The sequence below is a fragment of the Protopterus annectens genome, chromosome 13.part0 (genome assembly GCF_019279795.1).
Source record: "Protopterus annectens isolate FY-2018-M chromosome 13.part0, PAN1.0, whole genome shotgun sequence".
NCBI lineage: Eukaryota > Metazoa > Chordata > Ceratodontiformes > Protopteridae > Protopterus > Protopterus annectens.
The window spans coordinates 653,022,437-653,036,315 of NC_056747.1; the positions used below are offsets into that span (position 1 = coordinate 653,022,437).

Below are 13,879 nucleotides of genomic sequence, written 5' to 3' on the forward strand. Positions count from 1 at the left end.
ACTCAGGACAAGAGAGCTCCCTGAGGAGTTGTCTTGTTAATCTCATGTGAACAGCTACATAATAGTGTTTTAAGGGATTAGGTCACTAATATGGTGCTGTTTTGGGAGAGTGGCTGACAGTATCTCTTAAATACTTAGTGAGAGGTTTTCTACTAAATCTGATTTAAGACTATGGAGAATTGGTATGTTAAGATGATATTTTACATGCATAGAATTTTACAATAATATCATTTATTGCATGTTCATGAAATGCAAATACTATTAGCTCTCATTTGATATAAAAGCTGGTGTTGATTCTTCAGATATTTTCTTTTTTGATTTGAAGAATAAAAGTTATTTTAACTTGCAGTCTTTTGTTTTTATTCATATCAGTTTCCTCTTACATTGTGTAGACTGCTTTAGACAAAACCTGATTATAACTCCTAGGTCTTTCTCTAGCTGTTTCTTAAAAGAATGGAAAAAAGGAGAGGGAAGGGGAACATTTCACATTATGAAGAGAGAAATGCAGTCTTTGGGAGGAAAAACTCTGTAATAGCATTCAGTGTGGAAAGGATTCTTAACTAGAATGCAAACATGCATTCAATGCAGTTCCTGCCCATCCAGATATTGGATTACCAGATAGTTTAATATTACTGGAAGGAGAATTAATGAAGACATTTTTTTTAGAAGAGACATCTTGCCCCTTAAGTCATGAAATCCCTGTATTGAAAATGTCCCTTCAGAAATGGTTTTAATTTCTTTGGTTGACTGGCTGGTGAAAGTCGTTAACTTGTAATGCAGTATTACAAAGGAAACTTACAGGGGCACTTGTCTTTCCAAGACTGTTAAAAGGATAAAAGCATCCAGTAATACTATGTGTTGATTAGAATTGAAGGGTATCCAGATATATATATGTATATATATATATGTATATATATATATATATATATATATATATATATATAGAGAGAGAGAGAGAGATACAAGTCCCATTGAGCAAGAACTGGAATGGATGCTGAATTCACAAAGATGACTTATGAAAACAACTCTTTTAATGTATATAGTACTGATGATCCTGAGAAACTGAAGGAAGGCTTAGGGTACCTCAAGAACAGTTGGATGATATGATCAGTGAATTTAGTTTTACTTTACATTGGAGGAAGGCTGTTGGTGCGATTCACAAATCAGGTGCTTGGTTTCATTTGCCAGTACTTAAACTGTAGTGCAGTAAAAGTAAGGTGCTACACTTCTGAGGTACTACTTTCAGGATGAAATATCAAACTAAGATCCTATGTGCCTGAATTGGTAGTACTTATGAAAACTACTTATAGATTCCCTGGAAAATTGTCAATGCCTAGTAGGACTAAATCACTCGACAAAATTAAATTAAACAAACACATTTATAGAACTAGGGAAGAGAAATGTTAGTGTTATATAGAATTAAGTAATAGCTCCTAAGTAAAGAAGGTACATGTGTATAACCATACAGATATCATTACTAGAAGGATAATGAAATGTGTACATCATAGCCTTAGAAGCAAAAGCAATGATGGAAGAATAACAGTAACATAATGATTGTATCTATAAATGGCACATGTAGTTATGAATGCAGTTGAGAAATCTAAACATAACACGGCCACATGTGGAACTTTATATTATTCTCAGTGCTGATTTCTCTATAAATAATATCATATTAGGATGTCATATATTAACTACAGTTTATTTCTGAACCTACAGCCAAAGAGTGAGAGTGAAATCAGATTGATAAAATGTGAAGAACAGAAGTACCAAAATAATGAATGGAATGGCATCACTCGGGTAAGAGGGGACACGTGGCAGCTGGTCACATATCCATTGGTTGAGAAACGTGGAATATGAATGTGATGATCTGAGGAAAAGCAGAAAGGAGCAGGCAGGGTCTACATCACATAGTCGAAGTGTCAAAACTTTGACTATGTAAATATCGAACCCAAAAGTTCTAAAACTGAAAACTCTGAACACTCAGAACAGTGATTTTTTTTTCCCAGGGAAAAAAAACACTGTTCCGGTACACAACGTGGAAACACATGAACACTACATACTGTTTCTAATGTGGGGGGCTTTATCCCCCACACCCCCCTACTTAAATATACCAATTCTGAGATCGCACCACAGTGGAGGAAATAGCAAAGCCGCAGAAATGGCCACCAAATTCTTTCCCTGGGAAAGAATTCGATGTTCCGCAGCTTCGTTATTTTTAGACTTCGAACTTCCCAGTTCAAAGTTTCGGTGTTCATATTTGAAATACACCCGAGCAGGCATCCTGAGTGGTAGAAGTAAGGCTGACCAGCCAGAATAGTCTTGCAACAAGTATCAGTAATAAGATAGAAGGTAGTGCAATCTGAGAGTACCATTGTCTCTCACTGTGACTTACCATAAGTTAACATAAGAGCAAGGAAAGGATGAGGCAATGAAGATGACAAGAAGTTGCTTTGGCCCTGGGGGTGGGACTCAGCAACATGTCACTTCTGTTCTGCTTCCATCAGTTTGCGCATGTGGGTTTTGTTCTTATAGCGGACATAAAATAAGGCTTGGTGCAGGTTTCTTCTTTTGCCACTAACCTATTCCCATCTCTGTACCTCTGTTTCTGAGCTGTGTATTCAGCCTTACCTGACAATGATGAATCACCAGTGTAGATTTTTTGCTGGTGTAGACAGTACAAAAGTGCAACCTTAACAATTCAGCTGAGTGATCATTTGTTATTTTGTTGTGATAATTGTTTCTATCCAGAGATGCAAAGAATATCTGAAGTTGTTATAATCTGCAATGTAGAGTAGTAACAGATCTGTTAAGTGGAGATGAAGATGTAATATGTAACAGACATTTCTTTTACTGGTTTGGGGAGCTTTAAACTTCAACTTTTAAGGTTTCCTAAACTGCTTCGCAATGTAGATAAAGATGTGTTTTATGGCCGACGAGCTTTTCTGTGTTCAACAGACTGCAGTAAGTTTTAGGTATATACGTCTGTGACCTGTGAAGGTTAGCAGAGATTAAATGAGATGGTACTTTAGAGAATCAATAAGAAGAACATTGCTAAAGCTAGACCATCATTATGAGGTGTTAGGAGTTGTTTTTTTAATTCATTAGAAAATGCATTTAGAACTCAGCCTTTTTGTTCATTTCTTGATATAATTTGCTAAAATGACTTGTAAAATATGTTCACTTTCTTATTTTGGTAGTTACTTTGTAGAGACTTGTCTGTATTTTGACTCACTGCTTATTGTTTGAAAGCATGACGTAAAATTAAACCTAATAAACATAAGACATTATTAATATAACACAGACTTTTTATAACATTGCTGTTTTCTTTTGATATCATTAGCAACTTATAGGACTGAAAGTCAGCCCTCATATAGATGGGCTCCGGACTTATGCTTTATACAGCACCTGGCAGTGTCACTTGCTTGAAACAAAGAAATATTCTGTATGATGATCTATTTTAGCATTGTCTGTTATCAGTTAAAAAAAAAAAAAAAAAAGAGAGAGAGAGAAATCAATACTTAACCCAGCAGCCAAAGCAGGACAAAGTGGGGCTCACAGCAAAGTCAGTTTGTAGTCAGAGTAAACATTTTGTCTAGCCATATCAGGCAGTGAAGTGCCAGAAATATGCAGCTGCTGTAAAATGTGATGGCAGCTGCTATAAAATGTGATGACATGCAGTGATGATTGCAATAATCTAGATTTTGATCATTTGACTCACAGAGATGATAGAAGCCATCCCACGTCTTAGTTCTCTTTTGGCTGTAAGAGAAAATGTCTTGGCTTGTGTCATGTGCCAAGAAGAGGAGCTGGTCAGTGATGAACACTGTGCATGCCCTCTGCACCATTTTATTTATTTTTGAGCTTGTGAGCAATAGTTTGCCCTTATTTTAAGGAGCCATTCTTTCTGCATGCACCATGTATACATATGCCTTGCCAGTGTCGCACTCAGTTAATGTTTTTTTGCTACTGTGTCACTAGTCTGAGGTCACAGTGAAGTAATATGATTAAAAAACCAACAGACAGTCATATACCAAAATAAAATTCATGCACAGTAAGCTGGAGAAAAGCTAAGCAAGAAAAGGGAAGGTGATAGCTGTAGTTTATCTGTGATGCTGTTAATTTAGCAAAAGCCAAAGCTAAATTCATATAAAGTAGGATGAGGCAGTGTGACGTCACCTCTCTGGGCCAGTAATCAAGGAGCCTGAATCCTCACCATTGAGAATGGAGAGGGACATTCACTTGCAACAAAAATGGATATACCCAGTATTTCCAGATGCTGCTCTCTGCATCAAGCATAATTTCCCGTAAGAGCACAAAGGGAACACAAGCAATCCAGGGCGCGAGTTTCTCTCTCTCCGGGTCCCCAGTAAGACTCCCCACTGGCACCACTGTAGAGTTGAGTCCTCATCCAAGTCCTCCGCCACTCTATCTCTGAAACTAGTGCTCTGTGTCCTGCTCCAAGCAGCTAACGCTCTTTGAAATATGATTTTTACTCACACGCACACACGCACACACGCACACACACACACACACACACACACACACACACACACACACACACACACACACACACACACTCACTCACTCACTCACTCCTGGGAAAGGCTAACAGAGATTTACTAGCTATACCCCCTTCTGCCCAGACTATAAGGTAGTTACACTGCCACCAGACACTTCAAAGCCAGCTACTTTAAGGCATTTACAAGGGTAAAATCCAACTGAATAAAATCGACTGTAAAAAACAATAAACTGCACGGCAACTCAGCTGAATAGAATGGCACACCAAATGGACCAGGACTTTAGCGTAAAATTAATTTTAATCTCCGCTTTCATCAATACAGACTTCATCAGAAAAATCAAACAGATTTCAGTTACACAAGATATAAATACATAAAAAGTAATTACATTCAATTAAAACCAATTAAGGTCAATACAAAAATTGAAAGTAATAATACATCACCCATTGCTGCCACAAGTCTTATTGACATTAACTCTATGATCTTGTAAAACACATTTAATGTTTATGGCATCATTTAAGCCTGGAGGCTGATCAGCTCTCAATTGAATGTGCCACCTAGCTTCTCTCTGTTCCAAATAATTTTTAAAGTTGTCACCCCTCAAATTTAGATGACCCTGTTCCAAAACGGAGAACAAGAATTTTTTGAATTTAGAACAAACTAAATTATGCCTATATAAAGCATTGTTTACATCCTTCTTTTTAATATCGTACAGATGCTCTCTAATCCTCGTCATTGACTGTCTAGTTGTCATACCAATATAAAAAGGACATGAACTACACACAGCAACATACATCACCCCTATACTTCTACATGAGAAGTAGCTAGACACAGAAATAGTGTATGGTATGTGTTCTAAATTAATAAATGGTCCTTCCAAAATATATCTACACACGTTATATGAGACATTTATGCATTCCTTTATTCACACTAAAAATCTTTTACGAATAGTTACTTACACTTTTTCAGTCAACATCCTATCCGTGTGAAAAAGAACATTCCAAAGGAACAGTTTATTCGTGACAGCAGAATGACTAGTGATGACAAATGTTTGCATAATGAATTTTTATGTATTAAAAAGTTGTTTTTAGAACATGGTTATGATGAGAAAATATTTGATGACCAAATCAAATATGTTTGGAATCGTAGAGAAGATAGGTATTTACCAATTTTGACTAAAGCATCAGTAGTCATTCCAAGGAAGACTTCATGTAATGACATGTATTCAAAGTTACAATTTACCTATGACTAGTGGGGCTTCAAGTATCAAAAAGATTTTATCTGACAATTGGAATATTGTCAGAGGCAATCGTTAATTAGTTAATAATGTGGGTGAGAATCCTAGATTTCTATACAAAAAATATTTTAATTTAAAAAGTTTGTTGGAAAAAGGGAGGGACAAATTTGTGTTTGACACAAAGATTTTTAGTAGCCCCACTCCACAAAGGTGGAGCCTCTACGGACCCTGGAAACTATTGCCCCATAAGCCTGACTAGCTTAGTCTGCAAGGCTATGGAGAGGATCATCATGGAGCTCATAAACAAAGACATTGGGGACCTACAGACACTAGATCCTACCCAGTTTGGTTTTGTCAAGGGCAGATCCTGCCTTTTGAACCTGGTTGACTTCTTCGAAACAGTCACCAAAGCCATAGATGAAGGGAAGGTAGTCCACACAGCCTATCTGGACCTTGCAAAGGCATTTGACACAATACCCCACTCGGGCATCATAGATAAGCTATCCAGCTTAAATATAAACCCCTATGTCACAAGATGGGTCGCAAACTGGCTCAAAGACAGAACCCACAGAGTAAGAGTTGCTGGAGCCATGTCAGACTCGAAACCGGTCACAAGTGGCATCCCACAGGGTTCTGTCCTGGGACCACTCTTGTTCAGTATATACTTTTCCGAGGTACAGGCAAACGTGGGAGGACTATGGCTCACCAAGTTCGCAGACGACTGCAAACCGGGCGCCATAATCGACTCTCCAGCTGACACAAACAACCTTCAAAAAGGTCTCACAGAGACAGATAACTGGTGCCAGCGCCATGGTTTAAAGCTAAATGCCAAAAAATGTATAGTCATACCCTTTGGCAAAAACAATGTGCCCACAAATTACCACATAGGCGGAAACCCATTAAGTACAGAGAAAGTTATTAGGGACCTGGGGACCCAAGTTGATAGCAATCTCTCCTTTGAAAACCACATTAACAAATTGGTTAGAAAGACCTTCTGCATAGCCCACCTCATCACGAAGGGTTTCACATCTAGATCAAGAGAGGTAATCGTGCCCCTTTATTCATCCCTCATCAGGCCTATCATAGAATACAATGCCCCTTTTGGGATGTACCTTACCCGACACCTGCAGCAATTAGAAAGACCCCAAAAGTATCTCACCAAGAGGATCAAGGGTCTCAAACAGATGCCATATGCTGCTCGGTTAAAAAAAAACTCCAGCTCTACTCAGTTGCATACCGCCTACTTCGAGGCGATCTATGCCTGACATACAAAGCTATGTCAAATCCAGAATTAATGGACATGCTCCACCTCAGTAAATCTAAATCCCTTAGAGCCACATGCTCGAGGGACTTGAACCTCAGCACAGAAATAAATAGAACTTGCTGGAGGGACAGGTTCATAACCCAGAGGCTCCCTTCACTCTGGAATAGAATTCCATTTCATGTGAGGCAGAGCACCTCACTGAATCTCTTCAAGAAGAATCTTGATAGGTGGATGGGGGATCATAGGTTTGTCCCAGGGAATACTCCTGTGTCACTATTAGACAGAGGCACAGTAAACTAAACCTTAAAAAGGGCACAGTATACTCAAATCAGGGGTGGCGTAAGCCATACAGAATCAGGCTAGGCTTATAATTGCCCCAGGGCAGATAGCCTAGTATGAACCTATGAATAGACCCCCCCCCTTTTAGACCCATTATTTCTGCAACTCATTATGTCACTAAGGGTATTTCTTTATTGGTTGATTCATTTTTACAACCTTATGTTCATAGTATGGAATCATTTTTAAAGGATTCATGGAATTTTTTAGAAGGTTCAATGAACAGACTGCATTTGATCCTCATGTACATATTATATTCAGTTTAGATGTGACTTCTCTTTATACGTGTATACCCCACAATGTCGGGGTTGAATATGTAAGATCGTATTTGAACAAGTTTACGAATAGTGAAAATAATGTTATTAACTATTATTGCAATTTACTTGATATCATCTTGAACAATCATTATTTTTTGTTCAATGGTCATTATTATAAACAGATGTAAGGTATAGCTATGGGGTCAGCAGTTGCCCCCTCTTTTGCTAATGTTGTGATGGGGTGGTGGGAATATGAATTTTTGAAACCATATTTCATTCAGTTTAAAGTAATATATTACAAGAGCTTTATAGATGATTTGGACTTTGGAATTGAGGGGACTATCATGTCTGCACATGCTTTATTAACAACAATCAATTCCAGTTTATCTTTTCTTTAATTTGTGTTGGGAGATCATGGCACTTCCCTTAATTTTTTGGATGTTCACTTGGAATGGGATTATTAACTAGTAAGTTTAATAGTAGCATTCATATAAAAACTACTTTTACGAATAGTTACTTACACTTTTCCAGTCAACATCCTATTCATGTGGAAAAGAACATTCCGAAGGAACAGTTTATTTGTGACAGCAGAATGACCAGTGATGACAAATGTTTGCATAATTAATTTTTATATATTAAAAAGTTGTTTTTAGAATGTGGTTATGATGAGAAAATGTTGGATGACCAAATCAAATATGTTTGGAATGGTAGAGAAGACAGGTATTCACCCATTTTGACTAAAGCATCAGTAGTCATTCCAAGGAAGACTTCATGTAATGACATGTATTTAAGTTACAATTTACCTATAACTAGTGGGGCTTCAAGTATCAAAATGATTTGATCTGACAATTGGAATATTGTCAGAGGCAATCGTGAATTAGTTAATAATATGGGTGAGAATCCTAGATTTGTGTACAAAAAATATTTTAATTTAAAAAGTTTATTGGAAAAAGGGAGGGCCAAATTTGTGTTTGACACAAAGATTTTTAGTGTCAGTAAAGGAATCCATAAATGTCTCACATATAATATGTGTAGATATATTTTGGAAGGATCATTTATTAATTTAGAACACATACCATATACTATTTCTGTGCCTAGCTACTTCTCATGTAGAAGTATAGAGGTGGTATATGTTGCTGTGTGTAGTTCATGTCCTTTTTATATTGGTATGACAACTAGACAGTTAATGACGAGGATTAGAGAGCATCTGTACGATATTAAAAAGAAGGATGTAAACAATGCTTTATATAGGCATACTTTAGTTTGTTCTAAATTCAAAAAATTCTTCTTCTCCGTTTTGGAACAGGGTCATCTAAATTTGAGGGGTGGCAACTTTAAAAAATATTTGGAACAGAGAGAAACTAGCTGGCAGATTTAATTGAGAGCTGATCAGCCTCCAGGCTTAAATGATGCCATAAACATTAAATGTTTTTTACAAGATCGTAGAGTTTATGTCAATAAGACTTGTGGCAGCAATGGGTGATGTATTATTACTTTCAATTTTTGTATTGACCTTAATTGGTTTTAACTGAATGTAATTCATTTTTAAGTATTTATATCTTGTGTAACTGAAATGTGTTTGATTTTTCCTGATGAAGTCTGTATTGACTAAAGCGGAGATTGAAATTAATTTTACGCTAAAGTGCTGGTCCATTTGGTGTGCTGTTCTATTCAACTGAGCAGCCGAGCAGTTTATTGTTTTTTACATATACAAGGGTAGCCAATTAAATGACTGAAATTAATATTGATACAAATTATAGTGTTTGACCAATACAATAAGGCTTTCAGGCGTGGCCACAAAGTCACCAAATAGATATAAGCACTCAAGGTTTAAAATATTCTTTAAAGGACCAACTGCAATTTAAATTTTAAATATATTTAATAACAAATAATAAAATAACATGATAATACTAAATATTTATTTACTATAAATACCAGGGTTTTAATAACAAGAAATATTAAAATAACACAGAAGAATAGATTCACACAGATACAGACAGTACTTAACTAATCTCACTATATTATCCTGACTGATCTAAATAATTACTATTCCCTGGTCATTTACTAGAGCAAGGTAAGATGTGTAGTAGGTGAGAGGTCTTCCTTCTTTGTCAGGTTCCAAAAACAGAGTGCTCTGAGACTTCAGTCTCATCTAGTATTAAAACATCATTTTTGTGATGGATTACACAATGATATCACACTCATCTGGTCATCTGACTTCTAGTTCCCATACTACCCCCATTACTGGAAACTGAACCAAAATCTCACACATATGTGTTACCATACACACACAGCTTTGTTAAGATCTACTGCAGCTTCTGGAAATCATAAAACATTAAAACACTTCCATTATTCCTGCAGGAGCTAATAAGACAATTTCTGGCACATACATTTCATCTCTGGCTGCAGTCAGAACTGTAAGATACAATCTTTATGACCTAAATTAAGGAATTTAATTGCATGCTATTTTTCAAAGTTAGCCGAAGCTGAGCTTAACCTCTTTTCTTCCAGTATCCTCTGTTACAATGTATTCATTTCCACAGTTAAAACAGTACAGTCTGATATACATGTAGATTTCTTTTCTGTCCAACATAGATTCATAGGTGTTTACTAGGCTAATGACCACAAGGGCCATTTTAAGCCTAGCCATGCATCCCAAATCTCTGGCAAGTTCTGATACTCTTGATAAGTGTAAGCATGAGCCTGGGAGATGAACCATTTACAGGTTACCTGTCTGCATTAGAGTCATAGGTGCCAAACCAAGAATGAATTTCTGGTTTCCCATCCAATTCTCCAAGCTGCACTTGAATTGGTTTAGGGAAGAACTCTGCTTGCTTCACATGAATGGGAAGGCTGTTCCATAGATGGAGTAGTCTCTCAGATAAATACCTATCTCTCCTCTTTATATCATGGGCAAGGTTTAAGTATTTAGAACAGGTAATTCTGGTACTGTTTGTTTTGTGGATATGCAGGAGGTCCATCAGAGTGAGGTCTGACAATACCCTGTACATCAGGCATAGATCTCCCCTCAAAAGCCTGTAGGAGTCAGAATACAGGGATAGGGCTTGAGATGGTCTGCATAGGATATATTACTTACAACCTGTATTCTTTTAGCAAGGAACCTTTGTAGATGTTTCAGTTGTTGGATATGCCTGGTTAGGTACATACCAAAGGGGGCATTGTACTCAATGATAGGTCTGATGAATGCCAAATACACTGGAATAATGACTTCCTTGGACTTAGATGCCATAACTTTGTTTATAACGTGTGCAACATAAAATGATTTCCTCACCACTGTAGACACATGATGATCAAAGGCTAGATTACTATATATCTGTGTCCCTAAGTTCCTGTCTACTGGGTCACCTCTAAGGGGGTGTGTTGTCACCAGGGATGGATGACTTCCAAAGGATACTGTTATGCATTTCTTGACATTTAGTTTTAATCCTTGGCTGTGACACCAGTTGTTTGCCTATGTCAGCCCCTCCTGGAGAATATTTGTGTCATTATGAGATTCAATGACAGCTGTTAATTTGCAATCATCTGCAAATTTAGTCAGCCAGAGACCACTGACATTGGCCTTGAATTCTGAGAAGTAAATGCCAAAAGGGAGCAGTCAAAGGAGTGGACTGGAGAGGTCCATAGTGCACTGTTGATACATTTTTTAACACAAGCAGCTTTACAAATACATTTCTTAGCTCAAGCATCTGTACAAATCAGTTTGATATACAAGTAACATATAATTCTTTCCAAAATGCAGCTAGCTGTGCTGGCATATGTTACACATCCACTGCCCTACTTCTCCTGGCATAGCTGGCAATGCCTCACATCGTTACAGCCATAAAAAAGTCTGAAGGTGTTCTTAAGAAGATCTGTGTGAGATGCACATGCTTTATTCACATTTAGTACTTATTGCAGTAAGTGTTCCATTCTTGCCATATTCTGCCATGCTGTTCTTTGTAATTCCCATGATACCTGTGTTTTCACTTTTTGTATCATCTTCCCAAATAACAAGGTATTTATTGGTCACCCATTTTAAACAGTTAAAGAGCTAGTTGTTTGGTGATGCATGAAACATCATTGCCGATGTAGAACATAGATGTAAAGCATAGACATAGTACTTAAAATTATAAAGCTTACAAAAGTAGTATATCACAGCATATAGAGTGTGGGATCACACATATATTGTAATAATATTCAGTAATGTGGATTTGACTATTATTTTGGGTTAGCATAGAACTGATAGCTTGGTTTTGATGTGGCTACATGTGAACAGTTCTTGTTCTGTTCACCCATGTGACTGTAATATGCAGGACAATGAGTAACAAGCACCACTGCTTAACATACCACTGAACTTATTTTTGCATTTGTCAGGACACGGATAAAAATTGCACTGTTGATGTGTTATTGTTATTGCCAGGGAGCTAAGAGCTACAATTGAGTCTTGCTAATGTAGCTTTCAAATTGTGTCAACATAATCAGGCTTTGCATCCTGTACCCTCTTACTAATGCATGCTAACCCTAACACTAACCATGCACCTGGGCGATTCTGTAACACTATCATTATATTAACACACTTGGACACAATCCAGATGCAGCAGCATGTTCACAGCTCTAAATCTGTCCTCTGACATAGCCTTTACTCTAATTCTACCTGCAAACACTCACACAAACATACCCATCCACCTGCCCACCCCCCAGCGACAAATTTACTACATCTGAAAGTCTTGCTATTAGTGTCCCTATCTATATATATATATATATATATATATATATATATATATATATATATGCATATATACATACATCTAGATATACACGGGCACACACACACACATGCACACACACAAATATATGTTAACTTTGTGCATACATTTGAATTTCCTTTTATGATACCTTTAATAGACAATGAAGGGAACACTCAAATTTCAATGTCACTCGCTATGTCAACAAACTGCACTTTCAGCACAGTGAATGATATACATATATGTATATATATATATATATATATATATATATATATATATATATATATATAATATAGAGAGAGAGAGAGATATGGGATCCGTACAGATCACTGAATGCACTTTCCACCGAAGCAAAAATCACTGAGCATACTTAACCGAAAGTGCTGTTCACTGAAGCAGCACTTTCGGGTAAGTATGCTCGTTGTGCCGGTCATACTACAGTGCGGATAAGGGAAAATTCCCTTTTCCCCACTGTAGTGCAACCTCAGAGTGAGAATATTTAAGTGGGGTGGTGTGGGAGGCACAGGGGGGCTTGCCTCCCTGCATAGAAGTAGGTTTAATGATGTTTTTTTTGTTGTTTTTTTTTTAACATACTTTACCTTTTCGGTGAAAGGAAAAGTATGTTCAGTGATAATGGATTCAGACTTTTGATCTTTCAATTAAAAGTCCTAGATCCATATATATATATATATATATATATATATATATATATATATATATATACAAACACACATGTGGTTTACCTTCAAAAGGTTGAAGTGCACATCTGTCATGGCCAGATGTGCAAAAGTACGATTTCAGAAGTTCATAATAACAAACAAAATTGCTGAAATCACAAATGAGCAAATGCCAGTGTGCATTTGCACATGTGGACTCGACATTTTGAGTGGAGATTGTACTACAGTGGGGATCGGAACATGTACCCCATCCATCACTGCAATGCGCTCTCAGAGGTAGTATATTAAATTAGCAGGCGTGAGGGGTGACGCCCATGCACTGGCCCAGTAATCAAGGAGCTTCAATCCTCACCACTAGCACCAGTGAGGGATGTCCACACTGGGAGGATAACAAGTACACACACAGTAAAGTACAATTTCCATTAAGAGAACACAAAGATCACAGTCAGTCTGGGGTTGGTTTCTGCCTTTCTCTCCAGATCCCTAATAAGACTCCTCACTGGCACATCTATAGAGTACAGATCTCAGCCAAGTGGTCAAGCCAAAACCACCAGCACCCTTTCTGTCTCAACCAGTGCTTTGTGTCCCTACCCAAGTAGCTGACACACACACACTTTGAGATATGAATTACATACAAACACACAGATATTCATGGGGAAGGCTGGCACAGGTTCTCCGGCTGTGCCCCCTCCTGCACAGACTATAATGTAGAAATCACTGCCACAAACCACTACTTATCAGCTACTATAAGGCCCTTCCCAAAGGGTGACCAGTTCCACTGTGTGCTATTACTGTTATCCAAATAGTAAGTGTAACCCAGGGCTAAGGCTATTGGAGTTACTT

At 37.4% G+C, this 13,879-nt stretch overlaps 1 protein-coding gene across 3 annotated transcripts in view; it reads left to right on the forward strand.

Annotated features, from left to right (window-relative positions):
* The window catches only part of TENM1 (teneurin transmembrane protein 1), a 3,721,864-nt gene that overhangs the window by 2,822,744 nt on the left and 885,241 nt on the right, over nt 1-13,879 (forward strand). The window lies entirely within an intron of this gene.